Source organism: Oncorhynchus kisutch, linkage group LG16 (assembly GCF_002021735.2).
Source record: "Oncorhynchus kisutch isolate 150728-3 linkage group LG16, Okis_V2, whole genome shotgun sequence".
NCBI classification, from domain to species: Eukaryota; Metazoa; Chordata; class Actinopteri; order Salmoniformes; family Salmonidae; genus Oncorhynchus; species Oncorhynchus kisutch.
In genome coordinates, this window is record NC_034189.2 from 48,626,977 (window position 1) to 48,634,423 (window position 7,447).

Here is a 7,447-nt window from a genome sequence, read left to right on the forward strand (position 1 = left end):
CACCAGTGTTTTCCCCCCCAGTGTGCTTGATATACCCCTGATGAATTGCAATGCGCTGAACAAGAGTGGTTATTCACATCAACGACTGTCTCGTCATTTAACATCCAAGCAGCGGAGGAAAGAGAGAGTGGAGGGACTTTGAAAGGCGGACCCTGATCAGGCTGCTTCCCTTTCCCTCCGCTGAGACTGATCAGCTGTAGGCTCCATTTTTGAATTTTTATTTATTTATTTCACCTTTATTTAGCCTGGTAGGCCAGTTGAGAACAAGTTCTCATTCACAACTGCGACCTGGCCAAGATAAACAAAGCAGCGCGACAAAAACAAGAACACAGAGTTACACATAAATACAGTGCCTTGCGAAAGTATTCGGCCCCCTTGAACTTTGCGACCTTTTGCCACATTTCAGGCTTCAAACATAAAGATATAAAACTGTATTTTTTTGTGAAGAATCAACAACAAGTGGGACACAATCATGAAGTGGAATGACATTTATTGGATATTTCAAACTTTTTTAACAATTCAAAAACTGAAAAATTGGGCGTGCAAAATTATTCAGCCCCTTTACTTTCAGTGCAGCAAACTCTCTCCAGAGATTCAGTGAGGATCTCTGAATGATCCAATGTTGACCTAAATGACTAATGATGATAAATACAATCCACCTGTGTGTAATCAAGTCTCCGTATAAATGCACCTGCACTGTGATAGTCTCAGAGGTCCGTTAAAAGCGCAGAGAGCATCATGAAGAACAAGGAACACACCAGGCAGGTCCGAGATACTGTTGTGAAGAAGTTTAAAGCCGGATTTGGATACAAAAAAGATTTCCCAAGCTTTAAACATCCCAAGGAGCACTGTGCAAGCGATAATATTGAAATGGAAGGAGTATCAGACCACTGCAAATCTACCAAGACCTGGCCGTCCCTCTAAACTTTCAGCTCATACAAGGAGAAGACTGATCAGAGATGCAGCCAAGAGGCCCATGATCACTCTGGATGAACTGCAGAGATCTACAGCTGAGGTGGGAGACTCTGTCCATAGGACAACAATCAGTCATATATTGCACAAATCTGGCCTTTATGGAAGAGTGGCAAGAAGAGAGCCATTTCCTAAAGATATCCATAAAAAGTGTTGTTTAAAGTTTGCCACAAGCCACCTGGGAGACACATCAAACATGTGGAAGAAGGTGCTCTGGTCAGATGAAACCAAAATTGAACTTTTTGGCAACAATGCAAAACGTTATGTTTGGCGTAAAAGCAACACAGCTCATCACCCTGAACACACCATCCCCACTGTCAAACACGGTGGTGGCAGCATCATGGTTTGGGCCTGCTTTTCTTCAGCAGGGACAGGGAAGATGGTTAAAATTGATGGGAAGACTGATGGAGCCAAATACAGGACCATTCTGGAAGAAAACCTGATGGAGTCTGCAAAAGACCTGAGACTGGGACGGAGATTTGTCTTCCAACAAGACAATGATCCAAAACATAAAGCAAAATCTACAATGGAATGGTTCAAAAATAAACATATCCAGGTGTTAGAATGGCCAAGTCAAAGTCCAGACCTGAATCCAATCGAGAATCTGTGGAAAGAACTGAAAACTGCTGTTCACAAATGCTCTCCATCCAACCTCACTGAGCTCGAGCTGTTTTGCAAGGAGGAATGGGAAAAAAATTCAGTCTCTCGATGTGCAAAACTGATAGAGACATACCCCAAGCGACTTACAGCTGTAATCGCAGCAAAAGGTGGCGCTACAAAGTATTAACTTAAGGGGGCTGAATAATTTTGCACGCCCAATTTTTCAGTTTGTGATTTGTTAAAAAAATATCCAATAAATGTCGTTCCACTTCATGATTGTGTCCCACTTGTTGTTGATTCTTCACAAAAAAATACAGTTTTATATCTTTATGTTTGAAGCCTGAAATGTGGCAAAAGGTCGCAAAGTTCAAGGGGGTCGAATACTTTCGCAAGGCACTGTAAGCGTACAGTAAAAAACACAATAGAAAAATCTATTCAGTGTGTGCAAATGTAGAAGAGTAGGGAGGTAAGGCAATAAATAGGCCACAGAGGTGAAATAATTACAATTGAGCAAAAACACTGGAGTGATAGATGTTCAGATGATGATGTGCAAGTAGAGATACTGGAGTGCAAAAGCGCAAGAGGAAAAATAACAATATGAGGATGAGGTAGTTGGGTGGGCTATTTACAGATTGGCTGTGTACAGGTACAGTGATCGGTAAGCTGCACTGACAGCTGATACTTAAAGTTAGAGAGGGAGAGAAGTCTCCAGCTTCAGTGATTTTTGCAATTCGTTCCAGTCATTGGCAGCAGAGAACAGGAAGGAAAGGCAGCCAAAGGAAGTGTTGGCTTTGGGGGTGACCCGTGAAATCAGCCCAGTAAAATAAAACTCATTATTTAAATGTATGCTCATTCAGTTGTCCCTTAAGTAATACAACAACTGATCTATTACCGGTGTGATCATGTAGCCTACCTCAAATGTTGAAATATAATATTATTGTAAAAAATTGTCTGAGAAAAACAACAATGCATTGGCAGGGGAGTTTAAGCAGAGCCAATATGCGGTGATAATGTTTTGGCACTATAGCGGGGTTGGTTGTTTAGCAACAAATCCTCACGTCCACAAGTATGAGGCAAACAGATTGGATTAGCTTAGATTGCTGACATGTAAGATGTATTTTGTCTCCAATGATCATAGAAAACATAAATACATTTTCACAATGAGCACTTGTTTTCTCTCAAATACATCTTTACAGTTGTTAGTTAACTAGCTAGCGAATTTTAGCCATATTAGCGTAGACATGACATGAGAAAAAACACCTCTAAAACAAGACATAGTATGAAGAACAACGAGCTGAATCAAGCCACTTGTGATTCCCCACATGGTAGTTTCTTGTCATTCTTGCTAGCAATCTGGCCATACAGTAGAGGGGAAATGAAGGTTTTCGGTTTTTGTTGTTGCTCTGCGTGCTTTTCATACTCCCACATAGTTAACAATCAACTTTGGCAATCAAAATGTAATATGTGATTTTTTCATGACAATTTGTGTCAATCAATCTTTTGGAAAAAATCTATCGTTTGTATGATTATATTGACATAATGTTGTACCACAACACAGTGCTTTTAACCTGCATGCAAATATAATTTTGTGCAGTTGTACATCCCCCTGTTTTATATTCATTGTAATATGTATGTGCTGTGTATACTGTATTGTGTGTGTGTGTGTGTGTGTGTGTGTGTGTGATGTATTAATGTGTGTAATAAGTATTTTATCTTAAAAAATAAAAACATATTCTATGTAAAACATTGTAGCAGGCAATTTTTGTGTTGAAATAAACAACTACTGCTCCAGGCAGGAGGTTAGATGCACCACCTACCATGTGGCACAGGGAGGCCTCAAACAACTGTATAGACTAAAATAGAGTAAAATGAATCAGAATTACTTTGTCAAACATATGTTTAGCCTTTGATAGATATTTAATTGATTTGAAGTCGCTAGCTAGGTTATTTTACCTTGGTCATAGGCTAAAGATGGCGCCGACAAAGAGGGCTGCTTCGCTTCCAGCTCTTAGGGAACTTTGCAGTATTTAGTTTTTTAACAAAAAGGGATTTTAACAAAGCAAATTTGAGGAAAAGAATGTTGAAATTCTACCAACACATTGACTGTAGTACTTGTGCTGCTAAGACACTCAACCACTGTTACTCCAACTTCCGGGAGGCCTTCAAGACCCTCCCCCACCCTCCTTTCGGCAAATTTGACCACGACTCTATTTTGCTCCTCCCTTCCTATAGGCAGATCTCAAACAGGAAGTACCCATGCTAAGGACTATTCAACGCTGGTCTGACCAATCGGAATCCACACTTCAAGATTGTTCTGATCACGCGGACTGAGATATGCTCCGGGTAGCTTAAGAGAATAATATAGACCTATACACTGATACAGTGACTGAGTTTATTAGGAAGTGTATAGGAGATGTTGTACCCACTGTGACTATTAAAACATACCCTAACCAGAAACCGTAGATAGATAGCAGCATTCACACAAAACTGAAAGCGCGAACCACTGCATTTAACCATAACAAGGTGACTGGGAATATGGCAGAATACAAACAATGTAACTATTCCCTCTGGAAAGGCAATCAAACAGGCAAAACATCAGTAGAGAGACAACGTGGAGTAGCAATTCAATGGCTCAGACACAAGATGTATGTGGCAGGGTCTACAGACAATCGTGGACTACAAAAAGAAAACCAGCCACATCGTGGACACCAACGTCTTGCTACCGGATAAGCTAAACACCTTCTTCGCTCTCTTTGAAGGTAACCCAGTGCCACCAACGCATCCCGCTACCAAGGACTGTGGGCTCTCCGTGACCAACGTGAGTAAGACATTTAAGCGTGTTAACCCTCGCAAGGCGGCGGTCCCAGATGGCATCCCTAGCCGCGTCCTCAGAGCATGCGCAGACCAGCTGGCTGGTGTGTTTACGGACATATTCAATCTCTCCCTATCCCAGTCTGCTGTCCCTACATGCTTCAGGATGGCCACCATTGTTCCTGTACCCAAGAAAGCAAAGTTAACTGAACTAAATGACTATCGCCCCATAGCACTTACTTCTGTCATCATGAAGTGCTTTGAGAGACTAGTCAAGGATCATATCACCTCCACCTTACCTGTCACCCTAGGCCCACTTCAATTTGCTTATCGCCCCAATAGATCCACAGACGATGCAATCGCCATCACACTGCACACTGCCCTATCCCATCTGGACAAAAGGAATAACTATGTAAGAATTCTGTTAATTGACTATATCTCAGCATTCAACACCATAGTACCCTCCAAGCTCATCATTAAGCTTGAGGCCCTGGTTCTGAACCCCGCCCTGTGCAACTGGGTCCTGGACTTCCTGACGGGCTGCCCCCAGGTGGTGAAGGTAGGAAACAACCCCATCCACTTGGCTGATCCTCAACATGGGGCCCCACAAGGGTACGTGCTCTGCCCCTCTGTACTCCCTGTTCACCCATGACTGCGTGGCCATGCACGCCTCCAACTCAGTCATCAAGTTTGCAGATGACACAACAGTAGTGGGCTTGATTACCAACAATGACGAGACTGCCTACAGAGAGGAGGTGAGGGCTCTGGAAGTGTGGTGCCAGGAAAATAACATCTCACTAAGCGTCACCAAAACAAATGAGATGATCGTGGACTTCAGGAAACAGCAGAGGGAGCACCCCTTATCCACATCGACGGGACTGCCGTGGAGAAGGTGGAAAGCTTCAAGTTCCTCAGCGTACACATCACTGACAAACTGAAATCGTCCACCCACACAGACAGTGTGGTGAAGAAGGTGCAACAGTGCCTCTTCAACCTCAGGAGGCTGAAGAAATTTGTCTTGGCACCTAAAACCCTCACAAACTTTTACAGATGCACAACTGAGACTTTCCTGTCAGGCTTATCACCACTCGGTACGGCGACTGCACCGCCCGCCACAGCAGGGCTCTCCAGAGGGTTGAGCGGAACGCACCACCATTCACCGGGGGCAAACTACCTGCCCTCCAGGACACAAACAGCACCTGATGTCACAAAACAGACAAAAAGATCATCAAGGACCTCAACCACCCGAGCCACAGCCTGATCACCCTGCTATCATCCAGAAGACGAGGTCGGTACAGGCACATCAAAAACAGCTTCTATCTCAAAGCCATCAGACTGCTAAATAGCCATCGCTAGCACATAGAGGATGCTGCCTATATTCATAGACTTGTAACCACTGGCCACTTTAATAAATGGAACTCTAGTCACTTTAATAATGTTTACATATCTTGCATTACTCATCTCTTATGTATATACTGTATTCTATATTATTCTACTTTATTTTAGTCTATGCCGCTCTGACATTGCTCATCCATTTATATATTCTAATTACGTTCCTTTTCTTAGATTTGTGTGTATTAGTATATGTTGTGAAATTGTTAGACATTACTTGTTAGATATTACTGCACTGTACTACACCAGCAATAACATCTGCTAAACACATGTATGTGACCAATAAAATTTGATTTGATTTTAAATCAAACATATTGTTTGCAATCTAGTGGCTCAACAGGCAAGTTTAAGTTTTACTTTCACTTTTACATCATGTCATGTCTGCTAGGTAGGCAGGCTAAAGACAGCCACAGTGAGCAACATACTACACGACTGTTTTGTCTGTAGCTGCAAACAAACCAACAAAATGACTAAGAAAAGGCTCACTTTTGAGCGTCTTTTTCACGGAAATGATACGCTGCGCAGTTTCATCAAGTAGGTTATTCTGTTGCACAGGCTGTTGTCTGGGTGGCGTGAAACTTTTATTTTAAAGATGCACTCGTGTTTATTACAAGATACTGGTCTGTTATGTGTGCTGATTACAAACAAGGATATCACAAGTCAATAAAACATAATGTTACAAAACTGATAGTAAATAATAAGCCATGTTCGCACAAGTAGGCTACGTTGTCAATATCGACCGCACCCCATAAATGTAATATGTGACCGCAGGCCTATTTGCAGGTCCATAACATTATGGTACATTTTAGCTGTGTGTGTGTGTGTGTGTGTGGCTTCACCATAAGAAGTAGGGAGTTTCCAGGGTTGGGTAGGTTACATGTAATCAGTTACTCCCCAACCCTTGGGGTTTCTACCTCTGCCCCCCCCAATGATAACATATTATTGGCCTATTGTATTGGCAAGGAGAGAGATTTTAACAGCTGAAATTGTACGTGGTAACCCACACTTCTCCCCTTTATTTTGGCATCAGTTTATTTTAAGGGCTATACATAAACCACACATAACATAATTCCCACATACATGTAAACTGACAACTGTTATTGTGGTTAATATGTACAGTTAAAGTCAGAAGTTTACATTTAAACTCAGTTTTTCACAATTCCTGACATTTAATCTTAGTAAAAATTCCCTGTTTTAGGTCAGTTAGGATCACAACTTTATTTTGAGAATGTGAAATGTCAGAATAATAGTAGCGAGAATGATTTATTTAAGCTTTTATTTCTTTCATCACATTCCCAATGGTCAGAAGTTTACATACACTCAATTAGTATTTGGTAGCATTGTCTTTAAATTGTTTAACTTGGGTCAAAGCTTTCGGGTAGCCTTCCACAAGCTTTCCACAATATGTTGGGTGAATTTTGGCCCATTCCTCCTGACAGAGCTGGTGGACTGAGTCTGGTTTGTAAGGCCTCCTTGCTCACACACGCATTTTCGGGTATGAAAAACATATATTTTTACTGCTCTAATTACATTGGTAACCAGTTTATAATAGAAATGATTAACCTCGGGTTTGCGTTGCGTCGTGCATAAGAACAGTCCATAGTCATGGTATACTAGCCATATACCACACCTCCTTGGGCCTTATGTCGTTCTGCCCCTGAGCAAGGCAGCT